This window comes from Dermacentor silvarum, chromosome 2 (genome assembly GCF_013339745.2).
Source record: "Dermacentor silvarum isolate Dsil-2018 chromosome 2, BIME_Dsil_1.4, whole genome shotgun sequence".
NCBI lineage: Eukaryota > Metazoa > Arthropoda > Arachnida > Ixodida > Ixodidae > Dermacentor > Dermacentor silvarum.
In genome coordinates, this window is record NC_051155.1 from 4,484,533 (window position 1) to 4,512,489 (window position 27,957).

A 27,957-nucleotide genomic window follows, 5' to 3' on the forward strand; every position below is an offset into this window, starting at 1 on the left:
ACTCGGAAGCATACTTCACTCTTGAGTTCTCTAAATCATTTTAAATCATCAAATCACCGGTTCTTTAAATCAATCTAAATCAGTGAATTTGACCATTTTTATTGCACGAAAAAGAACCATCCGCTCCAGTGCATTGAATGCTGAGCGAATAAAATTTTCTGTTATGTCATTATTTAAATAGCCGACATAAAGGTGCCCCGTAAAGAATCCCTGCAGTAAAAATGAATTGATAGCAGCGTCTACGGTGGCCCCTCTGCTGCTCGGGAACGTTGAATCACACCATAGGCTTCCAGGATGCGCGCTATTGCGTCGTTTCATAAGAATTACACCACTGCTGCGCTTGCCTAAAATACCACGAAGAGTTACCTTCATCGAATAAAGCAATGACAATGAACAGTTACCGAAAATAGGTTACATAGTGACGAACGGAAAGAGGCAGCTACGTTGCGACCCAGACACATGAACGAAAACAACCTGACTGCTGCTAGCATTCAATAGTGAAATGACTTGCAGTAATGCATCATGGCAGTTGCGTGTTCCTACACAAAGTTGTTGTTTAATATAAACACAAATGAGCCCATTCTAAGGAAGTTCTCGCTCGCAATATGGAAAGCTTCAACGCTTAGACGGAACACATGGCCACATGTAAGTTAAGAAAGAAAACAACATTCAGAAGCTTTACAGATAACATTCGAGTGATGAGGCGTTTGTTATAAAGGCAGAGGGGAGAATCTTGCGACAATTAGGGAGTGATAAGTATCGCTCGAGGCGGCAAACAGAGAGAACTTGAAGAAAGCTTGCGCTTCGTCTTCCTTCTGTTTCCCGCCTCGCGCAGTAAGTCCCTATAAAGAACCAACTAGGCCTGCAAGTTGTTCGGCTCAAGCATATTTCTTTGCGACAAATAGAATAATAGGCATTACTTATTTTCTAGCGTGGCTTCTAACGCTCAAAGCGAAACGCGACGCTGCGTTGTCAGCGTGCTGGGGCGCTATAACGTCAAATTATTCCAAAATGTTTTGATTCCAATTTCTGCAATCAGCCTCCACGATTAGTGGAAACATTTTCGGGCCACTCCCAACTTCGCCTTTCTGTCACGCGATGTCACGAATACCGCGACAGCTCCCATCTGATACAACGTGTACACACTGATTATGCATGATTAAACCGCACAAAAGAAAAATAATCATTCCTGATTCGACGCTTTTTCACTTTAGCCCTTTACTATTGGTCCAGTTGCTTTCTGGCTACGCCCACTTCGCCTGTCTATCACGTGACCTCACAAAACCGCGAAAACTCACCACGTCAATGTGACGTGCACGCGAAAAAAATGCATTATTATGCCGAACAAAACTGAAAATGTTTCTGAATAGCCACAGACTGCCCTGTTCCGAAAAGAATAGAAGATGGCTGCTCGCCGATCGCTCAGGCCCTCGCTACTCGCACCTGCCGGTGAGCGTGTATTTATTTGCGCATGATAAACCTTTTTGCGTGGCAGTAAAACGTTATCGAGCCCTTTCAGCGCGCATACGTCATCGCTCTGCCAACTGTTCTTTGCTGAGGATCCGTTTTAGCGGCATTCTTATCCTTCCGTTGCACGCCGCCGCGATTTTCGACCAGCCACCGCAAGCTAAGTAAGGCGAAGCTGACCAATCGGAGAAGCCGGCCCCACCCTCTTCATGCGGTTATCTAGTTTCACTGTGCTGGCTCGGCCCCATCGAAACCCTCTCCACTAGAGCGTGCTCCTCGCCTCTTGTCAGCCAATTAGATAACAAACACCTCTCAGTGCAGGCAATGTTATTGGTTTTGAAAGCGAACAAAGGTGACCTCCCATAAACAAGGAGAGTGTTTGATTGGGTTGTTCAGACAACGCTGCGGGTCACCGCCCGATGCTTGCGTCGGTGGTTACGTAAATTGGACGTCAGGAGTTTGGAATCAAAACAGTTTGGAATAATTTTACCTTATAGCGCCCCTGCTTCACTCAAGCGGTCTTTGCGCATTGACCGGAGCGAGGCGTTTGCGAAACGCCTCGATGCATCGCCAGGGAGACGATAAAGCTGGCACCGCAGCTTGTAAACAAAGCGACGTCAGCTCCGAAATGTCCGGCACGCGCACTTGTCGACGTAATAGCACTGTGGTACCAGATCGTGCTCATAAGCGCGAACACGCGCCTAATAAGCAACATTCATTAAATATCGTACGTTGTTCACTACACTATAGTTAACAAATATTAATTCAGATGCACTCACACCTCAAACACTCTTCGACAGAGCATAAAAATTCAAGAGGTACAAACCTGCAAAAGATGTGACAGGAGTACTCCAAAACCGCAAGCCTTTTGTTTCTCAATGCGTAAGCATTTCTAGGCCTACCCAACGAGAAACCTGTCCGTCCGTCACGTAAGACGAATGCAATGGCCCCATAAGCAAGCAATAAATGCAAGGAGAAGCGAACAGTGCACGCATTCATAGAAATCATCATACAACACAACATAACAACAATCTCGAAGGAAGCATCCGAATGATCAATAAATCCTGTAGTGGTGGTTTTGAAACAGCTTCAATGGACATTCACTTTCGCAGGTTGATAATGACCGATAAGGGCTCATAAAGGTCGGATTGATAAGGGCGATACGGGTTGAGAAAGGTCAGATGCAGTCTGATAAGGTTGATAACGACCGATAAAGCCTGATAATTGTTTATGCTGGTCGGATCAAGTTTGACAAGATTGATAATGACACCGCGCTGCGTGGAGATCAGCAAGTGGCACAACGCTTATCCATACTTAGACAACTCCCGTGGAGTTTCTGCGTGAATTTTTTTCAATCATTTTCGTTTCTTGTATACCATGTTGATGTGATGCTATTATTAAAGCCATCTTTTTTTGTTATCGCGTGACGACACCATTCTTATTACCTTTTTTTTAGATTATGCGCATTTCATTTGTTGGCACCCTATTAGCGGCGAGAAGTTGGAGTGGCGCCCTCTATCCGAGTGACGTCACGGCCAGGATGTCACTCGAAACTGCGTGAATCGTGAAAATTTGCTGCTTGGATCGTCATCATCATGAGCCTATATTTATGTCCACTGCAGGACGAAGGCCTCTCCCTGCGATCTCCAATTACCCCTGTCTTGCGCTAGCGTATTCCAGCTTGCGCCTGCGAATTTCCTAACTTCATCATCCCACCTGGTTTTCGGCCGTCCTCGACTGCGCTTCCCTTCTCTTGGTATCCATTCTGTAACCCTAATAGTCCACCGGTTATCGATCCTACGCATTACATGGCCTGCCCAGCTCCATTTCTTCCGCTTAATGTCAACTAGAATATCGTTTATCCCCGTTTGTTCTCTGATCCACACCGCTCTCTTCCTGTCTCTTAAAGTTACTCCTAAGATTCTTCGTTCCATTGCTCTTTGTGCGGTCCTTAACTTGTTCTCGAGCTTCTTTGTTAACCTCCAAGTTTCTGCCCCATATGTTAGCACCGGTAGAATGCAAAGATTGTATACTTTTCATTTCAACGACAGTGGTAAGCCCCCAGTGAGGATTTGCAATGCCTGCCGTATGCTCTCCAACCCAATTTTATTCTTCTGTAAACTTATTTCTCGTGATCAGGGTCCCCTGTGAGTAACTGACCTAGATAAACGTACTCCTTTACAGACTCTAGAGGCTGACTGGCGATCCTGGATTCTTGGTCCCTTGCCATGCTATTGAACATTATCTTTGTCGTCTGCATATTCATCTTCAACCCAATTCTTACACTTTCTCGATTAAGGTCCTCAATCATTTGTTCTAATTCGTCTCCATTGTTGCTGAATAGGACAATGTCATCTGCAAACCGAAGGTTGCTGAGATATTCGCCGTTGATCCTCACTCCTAAGCCTTACCAGTCTAAGAGCTTGAATACCTCTTCTAAGCATGCAGTGAATAGCATTGGAGAGCTTGTGTCTCCTTGCCTGACCCCTTTCTTGATAGGTAACTTTCTACTTTTCCTTGTGGAGAACCAAGGTTGCTGTGGAATTCTTGTGGATATTTGCCACGATATTCACGTATGCTTCCTGTAGCCCTTGATTACGCAATGCCTCTATGACTGATGGTATCTCTACAGAATCTAATGCCTTTTCATAATCTATGAAAGCCATATAGAGATGCTGATTGCATCCGCAGATTTCTCGATTACCTGATTTATGACATGGATATGATCCATCGTAGAATATTCCTTCCTGAAGCCAGCCTGTTCTCTTGGTTGGCTGCAGTCAAGTGTTGCCCTGATTCTATTGGAAATTATCTTGGTGAATATCATGTATAATACTGAAAGCAAGCTAATGGGTCCGTAATTCTTCAATTCCTTAACGTATCCCTTCTTATGGATAAGTATAATGTTGGCGTTCTTCCAGCTCTCTGGTACACTTGAAGTTGTGAAGCATTGCGTATAAAGGGCCGCAAGCTTTTCAGGCATCATATCTCCTCCATTTTTGATTAAATCTACTGTTATTCCATCTTTTCCAGCCGCTTTTCCCTGGTCATGTCTTTCAACGCCCTTCTTTCTTCATCGCTAGTTATAGAAGGAGCTTCTATATCCGGTTCATCACTATTTCGAATGGAAGTAGCTTGGCTGTTTTGGGAACTGTACAGGTCAGTATAGAATTCTTCCGCTGCTTTTACTATGTCATCTAAATTGCTGATGATATTACCATGCCTATCTTTCAGTGCATACATCTTGCCTTGTCCTATGCCAAGCTTTCTTCTTACTGATTTCATGCTGCGTCCATATTTTACGGCTTCCTCAATCTTTCCTACGTTATAATTTCGAATATCCTTTACTTTCTTTTTGTTGATCAGTTTTGACAGTTAAGCGAATTCTATCTGATCTCTTGAGTTGGACACTTTCATGTTTTGTCGTTTCTTTATTAGGTCTTTTGTTTCTTGGGATAGCTTCCCTACAGGTTGCCTTGGTGCCTTAGCTCCCACTTCAATTGCTGCTTCTGAGATAAGCCTAGTTACAGTTTCATTCATTACCTCTATGTTATCTTCATCTTCCTGTTCTAAAGCTGCATACTTGTTTGCGAGCACCAGCCTGAATTGGTCTGCTTTCACCCTTACTGCGTCTAGGTTGGCCTGTTCCCTGTTGACTAATTTCACTCTTTCTCTCTTGAAATTGAGAGAAATCCTAGACCTCACTAACCGATGGTCACTGCACTTTACCTTACCTAACACTTCTACATTCTGCACTATGCTCGGATCCGCTGAGAGTATGAAACCTATTTCATTCCTTGTTTCTCCATTAGGGATTTTCCAGGTCCACTTCCTGTTGCTGCGCTTCCTGAAGAATGTAGTCATTATTCGGAGCCTATTTCTTTCCGCGAATTCTACCAATATCTCTCCTCTTGCATTCCTAGAATCGATGCCGTAGTTGCCTATTGCTTGCTCGCCAACCTGCTTTTTGCCCACTTTTGCATTGAGGTCGCCCATGACTACAGTATACTGAGTTTGCACCTTTCTCATTGCTAATTCGACATCTTCATAAAGCTGTTCTATTTCTTCATCATCGTGACAGGAAGTTTGGGCGTAGGCTTGTACTACCTTCATTTTGTACCTCCTATTCAGCTTTATTACGACGACTGCTACCCTCTCACTAATGATGTAGAATTCATCAATGTTTCCCGCTATGTTGTTATGAATTACAAATCCTACCCCAGATTCTCTCTTATCTGGAAGACCTCTGTAGCAGAGGACGTGGCCGTTAGTCAGCACTGTGTAAGCCTCACCAGTTCTTCTAACCTCACTAAGGCCAATAATATCCCAGGCAATGCTTGATAATTGCTCAAATAGTCCTGCTGAGCTAGCCTCACTCGAGAGGGTGCGCGTGTTGAACGTACGTTGCCAGGTTCAGCTTCCATTGGCAGCCTGTCCGGACCCAGAGATTCTTAGCACCTTCTGCCACGTCGCAGGTCTGACCGCCGCCTTGGTCAGATGCTCCACAGCCACTGGGGACTGAGGGCCATGGGTTAATTGTCGGAGTCATGAGGGAGGTAGTGGCCGAATACTGCACCAGGGAGGCCAATTCTTGTTCTGCTGAGGGAGTGACTATGATAAAGCTTAGTGGGCGTGCCTAGTTTGGTTGCACCTGAACTAGTATAGCCCCACTAGCTCTCGGCAATATTTTACCGGTGTCAGGGACCACTCCATGCCTTAAAATGTAGTGCACTGGAGCAGGATTCGAACTTACGACCTTCAGATTTGAGGTCGGGTGTTCTACCTCTGCTGCACGCCACGCCACGCTGCTTGGATATCGAAGCTATACAAGTTGCAGGGGTTACTAGTTTTGCAAAGCAGAGGTGCGCCGTGGCTGTTCATAAATATTGCGTAAAAACAATGTCTGCAAATTCAGTACGGAAAAATTTAATTGTACGATGCTTCACTCCAAAATTGACGTTCCTTTAGTACTTAGTTATGGCAGACATTTCGCTTTACATGGTACAGCAATATTGGTATTTGGTGTAAAATTTATATATAAATCGGTATGTTAGAGTAGGATACTGCCTACGGAGCTTTCAACAAGCTTATTATTGCTCCGTAGCGTTGTTCTACTCAAATGTGCGTACTGCAGTAATGCGTAGAAACAAGAGTTAGGCGCGCATGTGTTAAGAAAAAAATTTCCTACTACTTTCACCTTTCTCCGAAACAGCCACCCAGAAAAGCATTCTACATGGCTATTAACATGACTGCGCTTCATGTCTGTTAGGCAATCACCTGAAAGAAAAATGTTCGTGGGTAAGATCAAGAGCCAAGCCATTACATGCTATGCATTGTTTCATAGTGGCCTGAAGCGGTCTTTATTGACAATAGGATAGACACCTCCCGCAATGGGAGCCGACAAACTTCAGCAAGCCCTAGACACGGTGGACTCATACAAAAAACATGCCAGCCTGAAATGCGCACCAAGCAAATCAGAATACATATTCGATCACCAAGGACCAGATACATATTCGACCACCAAGAGCCCTAGCCAACAGAGCTCCGCCGTTACAACTACTTCTAGACGGAGCACCCATCCGAAAAGTCCAGCAACTACGAGTGCTCGGAATGCATATACAGGAAACGGGCAAAGCCGGCATCGCCCTGTCCAAACTCAAGCGCACGGTTCGCAGTGTAACTAGCCTCATTAACAGAATCGCACGTAGCAGAGAGGGAATGACGGAGACAAATACTATGAAATTAGTACAGGCCTTCGTCATAAGCACAATCACTTACGCTCTTCCTTTCCAAGCCACCCGACAAACTGACTTCGACCGAGCCAATCGACTGCTCCGGATTGCCTGCAAGGCGGCACTCGGCCTGCCCGAAAACACGAGCACTGACCGTCTCAGCGAGCTGGGCATGACGAACACATACGAAGAACTCGCCGCAGCCACACTCATGGCCCAGCGCGAAAGACTAAACGCAACACCCCCGGGGCACTCCGTGCGAAGACGACTACGATAGACCCTAACGCCACAGTTCTTCGGAGACGAGACCACACTTATGCCACCTGATCTACGAGCAAGAATCCATGTGAACCTCACCCCTCGTCATATGAACCCTCACTTCCACGTGAAACGGCGACAAGCCCGAGCAGCCATCCTGCGCAAAAGGCAGGAGGACACAGACACATACTTTACTGACGCGGGCTTATATATACCCCCGAGGTGAGACAGCGACTCCTACTTATGCGGCTGTCGCGACGAACCGGTGGAGACCGATCGTAGCAGCGTCCGTACGCACGACTTCAAGCGCCACGGCGGAATCCGTGGCAATAGCCCTAGCTATCCGAGACGCTGAGGCCAGAGCCAGTCGGCATTTATACTCACAGACTGGCAAGACGCCTGCCGGCTCTTCCTTCGGGGAGTTCTGCCGACCGGGGTCCTTCACATACTAGGACCAAGCCTTTAAATGGACCACGGGATAACCTGGTGTCCCGCGCACACCGGAGTGGGAGGCAACGATCGGGCGGATCGTCTGGCTCGAGGTATAACAGGCCGAGCCGCGATACATACCGCTCGAACGGACGCCTCTCCGACACCCGGCAGCACACCGAGAGACATACTTGAGGCACAATGACTAGGAAGACAAGTCAAAGCTCCTCATCACCCCAAGCTCAACAGGCGACAGGCGGGGGACTGGCGCCGAATACAGACAAACACCTACCCACACTTTATACATAGACTCCACAAAAAAATGTCACAGTTTCGCCCTAAGGGCGAAGCAATGAATGCGATAGCAACACAGCAATGTCATACGAAGTAAGGTGAGCGGCCTTGGTAGCAATATGAATTGTAGTAAACATGAGCTGATTAAGTAAGCAGGTGTGCTGCGGCGTAAGTAGACCGACATGAAGAGAGACTCGATGACCACGAGAAGGCGCGTGTGAAATGGTGGTGTTGATGAGAAGCGCTGCCCGTGGGCAGCGCGTGCGAAGGGACACACCTGTAGTGCTGCACTGCCGATCTGGGCAGCATTGCATGTGTAGCGTGCGTTGGAAAATGTGGCCCGACTATTACTAACTGAATGAACAAGCGTGGTGTGAGCGCGCACAAACAAACATGAAAAGATCACACTGAATGACTGCAGACAACGACTGTCAAAACGCTGGCAGCGCAACGTACCTTCACCCGCGCAGCGGGCGAAGGTACGTGCGGTCTATCAACGGAAACTGAGCGGCATAAAGGTCAGAGCCGTGTGGAGATAAGAGACGGTGCGGTCGAACGAACGACGAGCGCGGTTGTTGGAAGCGTAGAAGTGCGCCCCCCCATGCTCCCTCCGGCGCTGGCTTCCCGCTTCCTGGCTTGCGCGTGGGAGAGATAAGAGACTGTGCGGACGAGCGCGGTTGTTGGCAGAAGAGTGCCCCCCCCCCCCCCCCCTGCTCCCTCCGGCGCTGGCTTTCCGCTTCCTTGCTTGCGCGTGGGAGATTGAGTGCGTTCGCTCTCCGTGATAGCGCGCGTCCCCCCACGCTTCCGCTGGGGCATACGGCGCGCTGCGAAGATTTTATCTATACGGAACGTCACGGCGACGGCGACGGCGACGGCGACGACGACGACGACGCCGACGGCAGAAATCCGGTTGAAGTGTCCATATAATTGCTATCGCAATAATATTTCCGAACAAACACAGCGACAGATCTCCATGGTGCGACTCCACCCCAACACTAGAACACATCACTTAGCAATGCACGCAGCGTCCGGCAGACGCCGTCTCGCCGCTACTTGACGACACACTTAGCAATTGGTCGTGGGAGGCGCGACTCTGAACTGCACTTCGGAAGCCAATTGGCGACCCTCGACCAGGCACGGCGCGCCGCTATAGCCAGTGGGGCCTTGGAAGAGGGGCTCCACCAACAATGACCAAGCATGATCTTTATTTCAGTAAAGTTGTTTCTCTCTCTCTTATGACGTTATGACGAGGCGCGCATTGTTCGCGAAACCCTTCCGTTCACAGCTTCGAATTGAAACCAAGAAGTCATTAGCAGCGCCAATCGGAATGCCTATAACATACTCGGGGCACCAGAGTGCAGCTTAGGAAGAGGCAGCTTCTTCCTGCAACATCGTCACGCAACTAAAGTCTGCATGACGATGTTTCGTACCACAATGGCGTTTAATTATACGAACCAAGAACTATTCGCTGCGTCAGCACAAAAAATCCCTCGTATCCCCGCCACATAAAAAAGACACTATATAGGGTGTCCCAGCTATCACGCAGCACGATTTAAAAAAAAAGAAAGAGGTACGGCGTTACACGAAGCCAACCTAGTGCGTATTGTTTCCAGTACAGTGGAGTAGCCGCCAGTAATTTTTTCGTTACTGAGATTTAATTAATTGTAATTAATTACCTAACTCGAGAAGTACTGTCTATAATTATCAAAGTGTCAATGAGAAAGATGCAGAGCACCATGAAAAACTCCCTATACAGCTTTCTGTTGCTCAATACGTGCTACATAAAAGTGTTTTTCCAAGTGTGAAAGAAGCCCGCGAATACACACAAAGTGCCTCGAGCGGCCAGTCGTGCGGCAATTCTGCGTGTATTCGCGGGCTTCTCAACTCAACTGCGCTGGTAATGCGTGACGTCAGCGGTTGACTACCAGTCTTCACCGAATTGTGCACTTCCTTAGATATGCCATTGCGTTTTCTTAACTTGCGGTGCAGGGAACGTCGGCGTCTTACTTTATTTGCGGCTTCCTTATGGGTCGAATGGTCTCTAACCTCAAGACCCTCTGTTCATTCTTCTGGAACGGGCAATATTTCTAAGTCGCATCGTGCGCACCCTTGCAGTTGGAGCACTTGAAGTTCGTTGCACGGCAAGAGTCAGGGCTATGTGACTCGGAACAACGTGGGTTCTTACAGACAGCACTCACGTCTCCAATTCTCTGACAATTCCGGCACTGTAGGGGCTTGGGCACGAAAGGTCGCACAGCATGACGAAAATGGCCGACTTTCACGTGCGATAGTAGGCAATCAACATTGAAGAGGAGCTTTACGCAAGTTGATTTGCCAATACGATGAGCTTGTATTATGGCAATGCTGTCTGTCGTTGTTTTGAGCAAAATAGGCAAATCACTGTGACTGATTAAGACATCGATGTTGTAAACCACGCCTGCATTCGTTTCCAAGCTCTTTGGAATGTGGCAGCGCACATTGATGTTATCTAACTGCGTAATCTTCATCCCGGGATCCAAGGCTCTTCAGTTAGTAACATCGATAGCAAGGACGTTCTTGCGGTTATTAATTCTGACGACTTTTATCTCGCCTGGAGCGAGAGCCTCCAGGTAAACAGAGATAGCCTGTCTCTTGAGTCGGTTGAGATTGTCCGTAGCCGTCTCCGGAACAAAGAATTGTATGCTGCGGGGCTCTCGGCATAGGAGTCACATTCGACTTACTTGAATCGGAGTACCCGCTGACATTTCGTCATTTCGCTTTCCGGCGTGTGTAGATGTCGAAGCTTTCATCGTCCCAAATGGTGTCGCTCGAGGGAGAGTACAGCTCGGTGTCATCGCCGTCAGCTTGACTCCGAGGGCAGTTCTTCTTCCTTGAAGTAGCTTCCGCAGCCGCTGGCAGGTCAGGACGATGCTCGACCGATTCCACTTCCATCGCCGAAAAAAGGAGCGGCGTCTTCCAGCAGAAACCGGTGAAAATCTATAATATTCCAGAGAGACCAAAACCGCGTTGTGTACAACAACCACTTCGTCGTCTTCTCTTTTCCTACTAAAATGACCACGCAGGAATGGACTTCTCTCATCTTCGTGCTTGTGGCTTTGTTTATTTATGCTTTATTTTATTTGTTTGTTTTTTATGCTTTATTTGCGTTTACTGGAGCAATTTTCGAAAGAATCCCATTTTATAAACGCTGAAGGCAATCTTATTTTGCTTTGTTGGGTACCTGTTGGATATAGGTTTCATATATAAGGAGTATGTTTCGTTGACTTCATTATGTAAACCCCCACCCCCTTCTGTAATGCCCATGTGGGCGAAATGCAGGTATACTAATAAATAAAATAGGAATCTGCGCATAATGCTAGGCAATTGTGGCATTTATAACGCGATATTTTGTAGAAATTGCTCAGCTCGCAAAGCCCGTTTAGAGGCATCCTTCCCATGCCGTCATGCTTGCAGTACTTGTGGGAAGCCGCACCCTAGCGATCACGTTGAACGGTGTTGTTGAGCCTTGTGTTGGTCTGAACCGAACGCGGAGTGAACGGCTCGGCGGTGCGCTTTCAAGTCGAGGACAAAATAAGGACAACAGATGTTGTATTGCCACAGCGACTATATGGACACCCCAGGCGAATTTTCGTCGTTAGCGTCACATGATGTTCCGCTTATATTCAGGTGTAGACCCCATGTAAAGGAGGACCTGGCATTTTTAGCGGCATTTTTGGTGTGTCCGTGCTATTCTCATCTGATACAGTTCAATGCGGCGATAGCGCCTTGTTTGGCGATTTCGTCTTACCTGGGATGCCAAATACTAGCATCCAACGCAGTAACTTCAAGATGCGCATAATTTACACTATTGGCACTTCATTTTTTACATCAGCGATTTTGGTGAAATCGAAAGGTAACGGCAACAACGAGTGAGAAGCTACTTTCAAGAATATTAACTAAATGCTAACACAGATAAGTTTGGAGCCCACGTCTGGCATAAGCAAGTTCTCGAATTTTATTCATTACCATCATATGCGGATGACGCATTCCAAAAGTAGTTTCGTTCATCAGCACTCATTGAAACAGCCAGCGGCAGCGCTAGGGCTGCGCTCGCTACAAATCTTTGCTCGCGCCAAACTGCAACCACTGAAAGCCGTTCGGACGAACTCCTACAGAAGCCCGCGTAAAAGCTATGGACAAGGTGAACGGTTGATCACGCAAATATGACCAAGCTACGTCGACACCGAAGGGGTCAAACAAGGCGAGCAGTTACCGACAGGTTTTATTTGTGATTTCTTGCTGGTCTAACCAAGACATGCGAAATGAAACAAAAGGACACCGAGCTTCTGACGAATTGTAACAGATCATACTCGTCGGGCGGTTACCCGGCACCTTCATAAGCGTGTGTGCATTCGGCCTCGTGGGGCCATCGTGTAAGCGTTTATGGCTGCCAGTGCTCTCTGGATATATGCGCTTTCGTTTCTTTTCTAATCGGTGGCATGCTCGACACGCACGGCGCCGCCGCGGCAATGGACTGTCGGACTGCTGCAGCGTCGCTTCGTGAGTCTGCCTGCATGGTCAAGCATGGCTGGCGATTGCATCGTGGGTCTACCGCAATTCATGGTTCGTTTCGCCGAGCTTGGCCCATGACAGCCACCTAGCTGAATATGGTCGCTATTTGGAGAAGCAGAGTGCGCTGCTCATGGAAGAAGAAGATGACGATTGATGACGCGCGAGGTTTCCGCTGTGGCAGATTTATTAGCCAGAACGTCTGTAAGTAGACCTTTGATCCCTGTTTTACCGGATACAGCTTCCGTCACTGCATCGAGATTTAGAAAATTTTGTTTGCAAAATGATTTAAGCAACTTACCACTGAAACCATCTCCAGACTTACAGAATCTCGGTTTTTGATGGAATAAACAGTGGTGTCCTCCTCGGCATTTGGAAGTTACTTAAACCAGACTACGCTGTCGCATCCCGCAATTGAATTTTTATTTACATAGAGCTGGTCTCACGATGTCCCCTCTATGTCCCAACTGTAAGGAAATTGAATCAATAGAACACTACTTTTTGTCATTCAGACGATATTCATACCAGAGAAAGTTATTACTGGAAGGATCCACTCTACAAAATTGGATTAGGTTTAAACATACCAGCATTGTTATCCTTTGGGGCTCAGCACTAGGCAGAAACGTTTGTTGCGCAGTATTTCATTTTTTAACTGAAACCCTGCTAATTATTGTAATTGTAATCTACACATCAGATGCATTCATATTACCTAAATTGGTTTCTCCAAATTGTTTTGTTAATATTACCTCCCCCTGGTTGTAACAGCTTTTCACTTCCACCTTTTCAGTTAGTCTGACTGCTCGCTCGCATGGTGATCTAGTTATTGCAACATTTGCCTTTTTTACTTTTACTTTGCGTTTCTTGTTTTCAAATAGGAATTTTCTTTTGCATACCCACTGGCCCCCGAGTCTTGGCCTATCCCCCTTAGTGGGTGCGAGCCATGACAGAGGTTCATCATCATCATCATCAATCGGTTCGCTTGCTGTGAGTGTGTCTGTTGTATAAAAACTGTAATGTGCAGAGATTCCGAACGCCCCATTAGACTATATATATATGTCCACCAGATTCGTTATCTGCTGCACCGCCGCGACAATAAGACGCTCGTGGCTTCTGGTAATACAGGTTAGTAGCCTGGATAATGCCATGACCCATAAAAATAATCATTGCAACCCAGTCGGGCTGTTGTGCCCAGTAGAGTTCTCTGACAGTGTGAAGCGTGCATTGTGTATGTTTACAAAACCATATTTGTTTGATCTGTTGCGACTTCTGCTATCGGGGGACGTGGAATCAAAACCGGGGCCTCCAGATACTGTGTTGGACATTGTACGTCGGATTGAAGTAGGCCAAGCTGCCATTTCAGTAGAGCCGAAAGGCTTCAATGACATAGTCCCAACTCGCGAATCCACCCTAATTTTGGTAGTACGTCTCTAGCAAGTTCACCTGATGGTGTACAGTTACTCTCACCCCAATTACAATCCATAACCTCCAGGTGCGAAGACACCTACTCCGCCGATCGAACTTACTTTTTCTGGCGTCGACGACGAAGCCGGCGAAGACTGGGCAACGTCAGAAGAAATGTAGTCTGCGCTGAAAAGCTAGGGTTTGCTTCATCAAGTGCCCAATGTGAACGAGTGCACAGGCTTGGTCGTTTCGTCCATGACAAGCGCAGACCAGTAATTGCGAAGGTTTTCGTATTTAAAGGCTAGCAAACATTCTTGCTTCTGCGCACAACCTCAAAGCCTTCCCGTTTTGTTTTCGTGAGGATTTCGCGCCAAACACTCGCTTTGCAAGGAAAGAGCTGCTAGTGTATTCCAAAACACCGCGCAAGCCATTCAAGTAGTCTTTTGACAGAATACGCATTGGAAACATAGCTTATGTTTACGATCTTGTAACTGGGACCATAGTACTGAGTAGCAGATAACTAAAGAAAGCTACAGCTTCTCGGGTTCCTGAATTGCCCCTTTCCACTGACGTAGCTCTGTTACTCACGCTATTGTACACTAGCATAGTGAAGAAGCGCGATCTAATCCGTTATTTAATGGAAGACAGCATTCCTGACATTTTTGCTTTGACGGAAACACGGTTGCACCAGGACACCACTGATGGTGAAATGTACCCTGACATAGACCGATACAACAGATGTCGGCACGCCCGCACTGGTGAAGGTGGTGGTGGTGTTCTGCTTGCAGTAAATTTCGTCTTTTGCAGTTGAAACCGCGTCCTGCCTTGGGCTGTTTGCCAGACCGCTTGTGGAAACTGTTCCATTGGTGCCTGTTATCGCCCCCCCCCCCCCCCGGAATTGTGCCTTTCATGTGTTGCGTGAAAGCATTGCTACAGCCATGCAGCTAGTAATGCTCACCTACTGCGGGATTTTAATTTCCTCCAAGTTCATTGGCCACAGTGAACAACCTCTGTAGCGCGGCAACTGATTTCATTAACTTGACTCTGAACTATAATATTTTTCAAGTAGTTGACCAACCCATCCGTGATACTAACGTTTAATATTTGGTACTATCTACAGCATCTGAAACCTTGTGTCCGGTGTCACTTTCAGATGGCTTCAAGGATCATAAACTCCTCCAACTAACACTGCAGGTGTGTTTCTCATTGATAGGACCCCAGCGTAAAACCATCCGTGCTTATAACAAAGCCAATTATCATGCCATGAACACGGAACTGGGACTTTTCTTGAACCAATCATTCTTGGCATCATTTTCTTGTCGCTCCGTAGACAAAAATTGGATCCTCTATAAGGAACGATTGCTGGATCTTATTGAAAGATACGTTCAGTATCTTTCTGCAACTGATGAGAAAAACAAACCATGGTTCAATAAGAAGTTACGAATACTTAGAACCAAAAAGAAGCGTCTCTGTCGTAACGAAAAAAACAGTCCTTGAGAGTCCTAATGGAGCAAATACAAAGATTTTCTAAATGAGCCTTACGCAATACTAAAGACAAGTACTTCGCTCACGACTTACCCTCCCTCCTAATCCTCGACTAATCCACGAAAAGTTTTGAGAGAAGATAGCACCTAATCAGAATGATGACATTCCCTTGCTGGAAGACAACCAACTGCCTCTTTCAGATGAAGAAAAAAATGTTCTATGGCCTTTATTAAGTTCTTTTCATCTGATTTCAACAGGGAAGACCATTCTAATTTTCCACTAGTTCAGGAATGTGATTAGGCATTGATGGCACCAATCGATAGCTCAATTGAAGTCTGCCAACAGAACCAGTCCCCGGAGCGCCACGTCGGCACAGGAGAAGAGAGCTAGACGGAAGCGGCGGCCGAGCACGTCGCTAGGCCTGACCCGTCAAGCCTCTCTGCTGCCACGTCAGCAACAGCGACCGGCTTCGGAGGCGAACAAGTTGAAGGACCGACTGCAAGGCAGCAACGACTATGCGACAGTCGGCGAAAGCAACGACATTGAGAAAGGACCAACGAGATTGCCGCCGGGAAAATACGAGCAACAGCGACGAACTGAGTGAGAGATATCTATTCTTGTAGGGACATACCAGTAGGCCAGATTTGTCTGACTCTCGTGTAAGAAACGCCCAGGACTAGCGGAGGCGAAGTTAAAGGCATGTTGATAGATTTATTAGCTTGTATATTTTTGTTGACATTTATTTATTCATTGTGTTTTAGTTGAGTGTATATTTGAGTTTTTAGTTTGAGGTTTTTTGGTTTTGAGTGTGAATAAAAATGTGCTTGCTGTGTTGCCATGCGTCTCCCAACCCCATCTCTATTACCACCCGCACGCCTCCGAGATCAGTGACAAAAAACACTACAGTCATCCGTATGATCGCCGTATCAAAATTACTTAGCTGCCATGCTCAAATGCGTAGCTGCCCGGTACATTTCTAGAACTCTAGTATAACACACACTAAGTATCCTCTGGAATCCCGTCGCAAAATTGCTCTGCTGCGTCTACTTCACACATACCGATAGGCTATCCCTTGACGCACCTCATCACGATCACATAAACAGCTTAGCTGCAAGAATATTTCGGGCAAGACACGCGCCTTGAATGTATCTGCCCTGCCTCGTGCCATAGCACATTGGAATGGTCTCCCCAATGAAATTATTTCCACAACAGATCGTGAAATACTCCGCGATCACATGTGCGCGCTTTCAATGTAATGTTCCTTGTGTGTTTATGCCATGCAGCTATGCTTGTGTGTCCTATTTATTTATTTTTCGTTTTCTTTTTTACTTTCTGCCTTTTTTAATTATTGGGTTTTACGTGCCAGAACCACGATCTGATTATGAGGCACGCCACAGTGGGGGATTCCGGTGGAAAATTCACATGGGGAAGATCTTTTAATTTTACGGTGTACACTGAAAACAATTGGCATGTGATCACTCAAAACGAAAGAACAGACAGCAGCTTTTGTATTACACTCAGAGAAATTGGTAATAAATAAATCAATGCAGGTGGCTGTGTGGTCGGTCACTCTTGTGGGCACCGAGATAACATTTAAATAATTTAAATTTAATTATGGGGTTTTACGTGCAAAAACCAAGATCTGATTATGAGGCACGCCGTACTGGGGGACTCCGGAAATTTGGACCACCTGGGGTTCTTTAACTTGCACCTAAATCTAAGCACACGGGTGTTCTCGCATTTCGCCCCCACCGAAATGCCGCCGCCGTGGCCGGGATTCGATCCCGCAATTAATTTTTGCTACAATTACTGTTTCGTGGTGCATATCTACGCTTACTCATCTACTCCGATGTTTCTTTTCTGTTCTTTTTTTGTACGTTGCGGATGTTTTTTTCTTTTTTTACTTTAGTTCTCAATGTTAATTTGCTGCTTATTCCTGTGATGGCCCCCCTTACTCAATGCCCGATGCAGGGCCTGTAAAGTGTTTCTAAATAAATAAATAAATAAATAAATAAATAAATAAATAAATATATAGATAGATAAATAGATAAATAAATAATAAATAAATAAATAAATAAATGAATAAATAAATAAATAAATAAATAAATAAAGTGCATTGAATTTTCCTTGATAGTTTTTTTTTTCGTAGCCTACATTTATGTTGCCGTGTCTTGGGTAGGGTTCATCTACTCTACCAACGCCTTGATGTGAATTTCCAAAGTGTTCATCCTCTGCAAAACTGTCTACATGTGCATCGGCAAAGTACGAGCACGACATCTGTTTCAGTAACCTGATGCATAGTTTTTAAAGAACATTGTTAAATAAAATTGCTTTCACAACTCACAATGTCTCGGTTTAATGCGCCAAACTGAGCGAATAATAACATATCGGCAATTTGGAGCGCTTTCTCCTGTTTCGTGCAACCTGACGCCGTTATGTCGCATGCTACGCTGCATTGCTACATCGCAGGGAACATGGATCAAAATAAATGGGCGGCTAAAGTGCGCAAGTATCTGTACCTGAAAAGCGTGGACACAGAATGGAGGAAGTGGTCAAGAAAGTTGGCAACCAAGTATAGGGTAATTGAACGTGTAAAAAAAGAACGTGAGAGAAACAGAGACAGTGAATTGGATGCAAAGATTGGAAACCACGAACACCATGGAGATTTACAAGAATGGGAAGAAAGAAATTACAAGGAAAAAAACTGTACGACAACACAAAGAGCAGTGCCTTGCTATTTGAAGCTGGTTGCCTAAGGACAAAAACATACCGGAGCAAGTATTCCGAAAAGTATAAGGCGTGTGTATGCTGCTGCAAAAGTCCGGGGACCACTCGGCACATCCTCACGGCATGCGAAGGAGTTCACCCAGTGAGACTCGTAGGTATCGTGCACCTTCGCGAAGAGCTTGGATTCAAAGTGGACAGAGGCATCCTTCAATCAGCAGTCAAGATAAGCAAGACATGTCCCGAGCGTTGGTGGAAAAAAAAAAAAGTACGGAAGCGATTGATAAGACCGGATTCGTTACAGGTACACTAGGTAGCGGTACAGTTTTGAGAAAGAGAAAAACAATTCAGGAGATGTATACAAAAATGCTACATAACAAAAAAAAACATGTATAGCTTACCTGAAGCAGGCTAGGTGATGTTTGTCACGATCCCGTTTCAAAGAGGATGCCAATAAATCATCATCATTATGCTCCCAGAGCGTCGCTGCCATATTTTACTACTACCTACTAATGTTTTCCCAGATAAGCTGTGTTAACGTTGATATTTTCTAAGCGTTGTTACGACATGCGCTGGGTGGCTGTTGACAAAATGCGTGCTATATTATTCATTGTTGAAATAAATGAAACGCCTCGGAAGGGCTTGTCAACTGGCATTTCAGTTAGCTAAATGCGCCGATTACGGTTTCTGCCCCTAGCACTGCTTTCTTTTTTTAATATACCGGGCATAAAACGGCTGTTACATTATTTTGCGAGCTCTTCTAAGATCACAGAGGCACATTGTGACCAAATGCTGATTTCATAACTGCGCTTCGTAAGGAGAAATTAAATTGCGAACGGTTTATTTCCAGGTGTTCCTCTGGGCCGGGAAAATGCCGGTAACCGACAATCGGCCATTGCTACTTTTAACAGCGCCACGAGAAACTGCCTACGTCAGCAACTGCAGTGAATATACAGGGTGTCCCAACTATCATGCACCAGGATGAAAAAAAAAGCGCAATGGACTTACTCCAAGAAAACTTAGTGCATATTGTTTCCAGTACAGTGGAATATCCTCCAGTAAATTTTTCGCTACTGGGATTTAATTAGGTAGTTCGAATTAAGTGTCTAACTCTAGAAGTACTGTCCTAATTATCAAAGTGTCAATGAGAAATTTGTAGAGCAACATGAAAAACTCCCGATACAGCTATCTGTTGCTCAATACGTGCTACATAAAAGTGCTTTTCCGATACACGCAAAATTGCCGCGCGACTGGCCGCTCGAGGCACATTGCTTGGCATAACATAGGGTCAGGAATCATGTCAAGCTGCTATTTCAGCAGCTTTTAATTCCTGTCCTTGCGTCTTTTTCACTGTTCATTGCATTTGTTTTTTTTTTGTAACCTCTATCATTGTATGAATATTGCATCATTGTATTTGAACATATCACTGTGTGAAAAAGAACTGCTCAATAAATGAAATGAAATGAAAATGAAATGATAAGAATAAGTACGCATTTATGCGTACGTATTAAGCACTTGAGCACACCATCGTCAGCTATACTACAATTTATATATTGTTACGGGTAACTCTCCGTGAAGAGAGGGTTTATTGGGACGCAACCGACGGTCTTGGGCGCCAGCCGAGCTTCTGCTATCGCTAGGCGAACGTCTTCTTCTGCCCTCTCGTACCCCGTGCCCCACTACTGCTTGCTGCACGTACCCAAATCATACAAGGATTTCACGCTTGTAACACATCCCCCCACGTAGACGAAGCCCACCGGGCAAGTCAAACAGCATCTCGAGTGGTGTAGGGCTTCAAGCAGGCAACATGAGTCACTTCAGTCTTTGAAGAGCGTCGACCATTTGAAAGGAGAAGTGCTATGCGGTATGTCAATTCGCTTATACGGTCTAACACAATGTAAGGTTCAACATAGTGCGCCAGTAGTTTTTCGCACAACCCACCTTTTCTGGTATATAGGCGTCCACATCCACACTAAGTCACCGGGATCATATGTGACGTGTGGCGTCGGCGGTCGTAACGTGCCTTTGAGCGATCTTGTAAAGCAAGAGTGCGCAAATAAGCAAGGCGTCGGGCTTCTTCTGCACGACAGATGGTCTCAGATATGTAAGCATCATCGTGGTTCATAAATGGGAAAATCGTATCAAGGGTATAACGTGGCGGCCGAGCGTAAAGAAGAAAGAAGGGGCTGTAGCCGGTAGTTTCGCGCTGGGCGGTGTTAATTGCATAAATTACGAAAGGTAGAACGAAGTCCCAGTTCTTGTGATCCGTCCAGACGTACATGGGCGACACGTTCGTGAGAGTTCTGTTGGTACGTTCCGTAAGGCCATTTGTTTGTGTATGGTACGGCGTAGAGTGTCGAAAACTTGAACAATACAGACGAAGCATCTCTTCAACCACATCTGCAGTAAACTGTCGCCCGCGATCGCTAATAACGACTTTAGGAGGCCCAGTGTCGAAGGATGATAAAACGTAGTAAGAAAACGCACACGTCGGCTGCAGTAGCAGTGTTGCCAGGTCCGACGAGGTGGTCTAGCCAAAAGTTAGAAAAGTTGTAGCCCAAATGTAGCCAAACAGAATAAAAGTGCAAAATATTTCGTAGCCAAATGTAGCCATCTTTATTTGCAATTTTATTTGTGTATACATTTTCACATTCGATTACGGCAATCCTTATTTGCGCAACCCGTCGTAGCAAATGTCCGTGCCACCGTGACGGTCGGCCCTTTACATCAACAACAGCGACATCATGCTTGCACAGAACACTTTTTGGTTGGCCCCGGAAGCTCTTATGTTCCAGCGAATTGTTGCAGAGGGCGAAATCAGTGCGTTTATTTTATGACAGATAGTACTAAGTTCTTATCTTTAGTTATTTACAGTAATATTAACTACGAAATCTGCTTTTTAGCTGTCGTGAACACAAAATAATGTTCAGCGTCATCGATCTCTCACGTTATTTCTGCCTACGGCGTAGAACTTCAGCTGTCCAGCGATCTGCAATGGCGACTTCCTTACGGGTTCCTTTTTGATGAGCTAAAACAATTCTTTCGCGCTATGATATCTCGTGTTATTTCTCACATTGTCCTTTCTTGTTTTCTCATTTTTCTGTTTTTGTTTTTCAATTAGCTTGGCTCGGATTAGCTGGGACACACACTTTATATATAGTGCCAATTGACATCAACCTGGCCGCCATCTTAGGTCTCTAGCATGCCAAGAACATGCGTTAAGAAAAGGGACAGGCAACAGATGCCACTCACTGTCTGAATCGGTGTAAGGGGAGCTTTTAAGAGATTACTGCGCAAACCGGAACACTAGTGCACGAAGCGCGCAGTCGTCTTCAGCGACGAGCACGTCCCGAACTAACTCGCTCGAAATGGTAAATGCCGCGACGGCACCCAAAGAGCAATGGTAAACAACACATTGATAACAGTGGCAATGCTGTGAAAACCGGTTACTGTCAAAAAGCAAACCATGTTGATGACTAATAAAGTTTTAGAATCATCATCATCATCAGCCTATATTTATGTCCACTGCAGGACGAAGGCCTCTCCCTGCGATCTCCAATTACCCCTGTCTTGCGCTAGCGTATTCCAACTTGCGCCTGCGAATTTCCTAACCTCATCATCCCACCTGACTTTCTGCCGTCCTCGACTGCGCTTCCCTTCTCTTGGTATCCATTCTGTAACCCTAATGGTCCACCGGTTATCCATCCTACGCATTACATGGCCTGCCCAGCTCCATTTCTTCCGCTTAACGTCAACTAGAATATCGTCTACCCCCGTTTGTTCTCTGATCCACACCGCTCTCTTCCTGTCTCTTAACGTTACTCCTAAGATTTTTCGTTCCATCGCTCTTTGTGCGGTCCTTAGCTTGTTCTCGAGCTTCTTTGTTAACCTCCAAGTTTCTGCCCCATATGTTAGCACCGGTAGAATGCAATGATTGTACACCTTTCTTTTCAACGACAGTGGTAAGCTCCCAGTCAGGATTTGGCAATGCCTGCCGTATGCACTCCAACCCAATTTTATTCTTCTGTAAATTTCTTTCTCATGATCAGGGTCCCCTGTGAGTAATTGACCTAGATAAACATATTCCTTTACAGACTCTAGAGGCTGACTGTCGATACTGAATTCTTGTTCCCTTACCAGGCTATTGAACATTATCTTTGTCTTCTGCATATTCATCTTCAACCCAATTCTTGCACTTTCTCGATGAAGGTCCTCAATCATTTGTTGTAATTCCTCTCCATTGTTGCTCAATAGGACAATGTCATCTGCAAACCGAAGGTTGCTGAGATATTCGCCGTCGATCCTCACTCCTAATCCTTCCCAGTCTAAGAGCTTGAATACTTCTTCTAAGCATGCAGTGAATAGCATTGGAGAGATTGTGTCTCCTTGCCTGACCCCTTTCTTGATAGGTATCTTTCTACTTTTCTTGTGGAGAACCAAGGTAGCTGTGGAATCCTTGTAGATATTTGCTAAGATATTCACGTATGCCTCCTCTACTCCTTGATTACGCAATGCCTCTATGACTGCTGGTATCTCTACTGAATCGAATGCCTTTTCATAATCTATGAAAGCCATATAGAGAGGTTGATTGAGAAGTTTTAGAATAGGGGCCCCTAAAGTTTGGGGCCCCGAAGAGCTTTGCGGGTGTTAGCGTTGGGGCATGCAGGAATGAAGAGTTTTTGAATAGGCTTGTTGCGTTTGCGAATAGCATGATGCTTTTGCAGCGTCACTACGGCGTCAAATAAAAGCTGTTATGTGCTCCAGCAGCCGCCAAATCATTGGGCCATTTTTAGTGATTCCAAAGCAGCCCTACAAACTCTACAGTTTTCCCTACGACAAGCGTTACAGGAGCGTGTTGTGTTGTGTGTTGTGTTGTACTATGCCATGGCTGGTCCATGCCGGAGGTTTGTGGCGAGCCTCTGTAACCCATTGCCTGGGGGCAAGGTGTTGATCAGCATACACACTAATGATGCCGGATGAATTCAAATACTGCCGGCTTGCATTCAAGGAAGAGTAACATCTGTGCTCAGAAGGGAGACTGCGTGAGCAGGAACCATACCGATTTGGCTGGGGGCTTTGGTACGCCTCTGTAATCCAACTTCCTGGAAGCCTTGGTATGGAATTGCATTCCTTGAGAGAGTCAATTACCGCGCTGTTAGGACTGGGGGTTGGTTGCGTGCCCCTGTAATCCAGCTCACTGGAGGCCACAGCGTGGAAGTCGGATCTCAGAAGTCGGGTGTCTGGTTGAGTCCGGTATTCATTCATGGTCCAGAGGTGCCTGAATGATGCGGATGGTGGCGTGTCCGTGTAATCTAGCCTGGGTGGAGTCGCGGCCTCTGGATGGCAGCTCTCTCCACCTCCACGGGGTGCGTCAGGGGCAACGTGCGGGTGGTAAAGAGCACGGCTAAGAGCTCACGCTGCGTGTCTGGACTCGGAGGACCGCGGCGGCAGTGAGGAGGAAAACGTTTGTACTCAAAAAGTAACAGGCACCCGGCAAAATTCAGCGCGGGCTGTCCACCCCCTCCTGCACTTCCGGTGCAGTGGGATGTGCCGTAGGTGAGCAGAACTGGGCCTGGTCTGCCGAGAGCAGTAGAGGGCGGTCTGTCTTCGGCTGGGCTGCCCGAAACTGCAAGTGGCAGCACTGTTGGTGCTGCTGCGTCAGGAGATTGGGAAGGTTGCATGGGGTCGTGGCTGCGCCCGAACAATTGGGTCAGCTTCACCCATGGAGAATCGGCGTCTGTCGGGAGCGTCCGACCCATGTCTGACCCGGGGGGCGTCCCTGCGGTCTATGCGCCCAACAAATCACCTGGAAGGAGACTCTGAAATGGTGAACCCTGCACCGGTGATTAGGCACGCTCATCATCACGCGCTCGAAGAAGGACATGACATTGCATTTCAGTGGTTGCCAAGCCATTGCGGAATTGTCGGCAACGACAGCGCAGATGAAGTAGCACGCTCGGCTCATCACAAACATCCGCTGGTTCCTATACCACTCTCAAGAACGGATGCTGCGCGGCAACTTCAATCGATTGCTCGCCACATCACACTTCTGCGATGGAATTCACCGGGTTTCACCAACTCACGTTTGCACTCTCTTGACCCTAACTTGCGACTTCGCCTACCACCTGGACTCTCCCGTCGTGAAACAACTTTACTGTGTCGCATGTGGTTGGGTGTCGCATTTACCAACGCCTATTCGTTCCTAATAGGGATGACCAACAGTGCGGTGTGCAATTTGTGCGGGTGCGACGAGACTCTCGAGCACCTTCTGTGTCACTGTCCATCTTTTGACATTCAACGACCTATTCTCCAAGCTAAACTCAACCTGTTAGATAACAGAAAGCTCTCGGAAGAAAAGATTTTTTGGGCCATCGCCTATGCATTCTTGCATGCAAAAGGCCACAAAAGCCCTTCTGCAGTTTGTGAAGAGTACTGGATTGTACGAACGCTTCTGACAGCGGAGATTCTTCTGTGACTGTCTCTGCGAATGACTGACTATTTTTTTCTTTTCTCTCCTTATCTATTCTTTCCCTTTCCCCTCCCCAAGTGTAGGGGTAGCCAACCGGGCACGTCCTTGGTTAACCTCCCTACCTTTCCCTCTTTCTTTCTCTCTCTCTCCGTTATAAATATTAAAATAAAATCGAGCAGTTTATGATAAGAATAGTTATTTAGACTTTTGTGTTTTCGCCTTTTTATTACACTTTAGAACTTATAGCAGCATGCAACTTGTTGCGCTTAGTATTGAGTAACCAACTTTACGCACCTTCACCCAGCCAAGTCAATCCGTGATAGGCCTACGGGTCAAGAAATCGACAATTGAATTCGGAATAAGCAGCGTATAATGAATTAATCTTCATTACACATGTTAGTTGAGAGAAAGCGATACCCGCAATCACTTCTAGCTTACGAACTTCACGCATTACCATGATTTGAGCCCAGCTTTGTGCTAGGTTAGAGCCGTCGCTTCGATAGGCGCCGCCATGTTTGTTTACAAAAGCTTTTGGGGCAGCTTTTGGGGTGCCCGCTAAATTGATCAAATAGTGTGCCCGACGCAATATCCAAGCACAGTTTGCGTCCTGCGCATGCGCAGTGGTTTCGAGGCTATTTCTTTGGGACCGCAAAACGTTTGAGGCCCCTTTTCTAAAACTCTAATAATTCTTCTATTCTTTCTTTCTTCTAAATTCTATAATTCTTTCTTCTAAAACTCTGAAGCTAGCGGTAGCGGCTTTTCTTTCCACTGACAGCATCAAAGAAATCTGTAAACGTACGTATTATTAAACCGTACGTATTGTTAAACGTACATATTATCAAGCCGAAATAATATCGGAAACAGCTACTTTGTAGTTTTTACATTGCATATACGCTACCAGCAAAAATTGGGCAAACGCCCGCGACGGCATCCGTCTTTTTTCGTGTCAGCCAGCGAACATAGCGCGTCGAGCCGCCGCGTGTCCGTCTGTCGCACGCAGTTCCGCGTTCAAGTGTCGCTCCACGTAGTCCAGGCTTAGTGAGAAAAACTGCGTCGGAAAGAGACGCGAGAGCACGCTCGGTTGAAATCAACCGGAAGTATAGGCGGTACTTGCATCGCCGCTTGAAGGAGGCGGAGAATAGCGATGGCCGCAAGATGTGCTGTATAAACGTTGAAGGGGAACGCTGTGATTTGAGGGGAGGGCAGTGCTCAGTCACTCGCACCTGTGTTATTATAGCGCACCGATATGAATATCTTTATGAGAAAGCATTTCTTGAGACACACCAGCTGTGTCTAGACGTACGACAAAAAAACGTTTCAGGGACTCATTAAATCAAGCGCCAAAACAGACCTCGCAAACTATCAGCCGAATCATCTTCTCTCGGCCGTTTACAAGCTTTTCGAATTAGCTCTTCACAATGTTACTTCGTTCAGTGTAACAACCTTCCAAATCAGCATAACTTTCAGGCCGCTCAACGACCCCCAACCTTGCCCTCTTTATGATTCAGGTTTTCACGCCCGTCACGCAAAGTTGTTGACTATACAGCAAACTCAGAAAAGTCCTTTGACGTAGTCAATCATCCTGTACCACTCGTGATGGTCTAGCTACCCTTCGATAAGTCCTCCTTCATTGGCATAAAAAAAATCCTGGGGTTAATTAGATGTTAAACACACCGTTGTTGGGGACCACCAGGGGCTCTGTAACGTGCACCCAATGCATGGTACACCGGCGTTCATGCACTTCGCCCCCGTCGAAATAGCGGCTGCCGGCAGCATTGATGTTCAATCTTGTTTAGCCTATGCGGTATGCCGCGGTGTGGCCCAATGTTCCGTGTTAGGTCCACTTCGCTTCTTTATTTTCATCAAGGACGTTTACTGAGCAGTCCAGAAGTCTTCTCTTCAGGCTGACGATATCAAAATATCTAAGGATACGTGCTGCCGCGCTCTGCCTATTCTCATTATTTTAACGGTGCTAATTAAATAGGTTCACTCTAAATTCCTCTAAACCAACAGTTAGTGCTGTAATGCAGAGATTTCGGCTTGTTGGTATGACATCGTGAGGCTTATAGCGCATGAAAAAAGACAAGGACGAAGGAAGAGGTGACACACACAGGCGCGAACTTGCCACGATATTTATTTCGAGAAAAGGACCCACACATATATACAACTTATTCGCATACATCATCATACATGCGCCGTTTACATAAATACCTTACACACCATTACGCAAGTAAGCTAACTCTTTGCGGGAAAGGGCAATAGATGGCTGTGAAATACAGTTATCCCCGAGCCTATCGATCATCTGATCGTCTGATAAGCGCATGTGCAAAAAGAAACACCAGGACCCGTTTGTAGATTGTGCGGAAGCAATCTACAAACGGGTCCACACTTTAAAGGAAGGTACAACCTTCCTTTAAAGTGTGGAAAAAATTACGTCGGACAAAGCGGAAGGTGCCTCAACGAGCGACACCGGTACACTGTAGCAGAAAAGCGGGGTGGGTTCCTTGACGCTCACTGCAGGCATTGCAAGTGGGCTGATGCCGCGGCGGATGAAGGTAACCGCTCGACGTGTGCTCCAGCATACAGAGACTGCTCCATCGTGGGAAGAGCACGAGGAAGATTAACTCGCGAAATTATCGAAGCAGAAATGATCGGTAGGCTCGGGGATAACTGTATTTCACAGCCATCTATTGCCCTTTCCCGCAAAGAGTTAGCTTACTTGCGTAATGGTGTGTAAGGTATCTTTGTAAACGGCGCATGTATGATGATGTATGCGAATAAGTTGTATATGTGTGGGTCCTTTTCTCGAAATAAATATTGTGGCAAGTTAGCGCCTGTGTGTGTCACCTCTTCCTTCGTCCTTGTCTTTTTTCATACGCTACAAGCCTCACAACAGTTAGTCACATTCGCGTAACATATCGGCTTCCCTCATTCGTGCCGTACTGACCGGTGTTGTCGAAGTAAGCGATCTCGTTAATTACGAGGCCTCGCTTCCGTCTGCACACTTTCCGCTTCCTGAAACTGTTTGCATGCATGTCGCCCGTTACATGAATAAACATCACTGGTGGGGAATAGCAGCAGCAATTACATAACAGTTGAGCGTGTACATAAAAATATGCATTAGGCACATAGTGTGGCACAGCAAAGTGA

General features: G+C 46.2%; 1 protein-coding gene across 1 annotated transcript in view; it reads right to left on the bottom strand.

Moving 5' to 3' along the window:
* LOC119441292 (dual oxidase maturation factor 2) overlaps positions 1–27,957 on the bottom strand; it is a 509,715-nt gene that overhangs the window by 337,434 nt on the left and 144,324 nt on the right. The gene's annotated exons all lie outside the window — the stretch shown is intronic.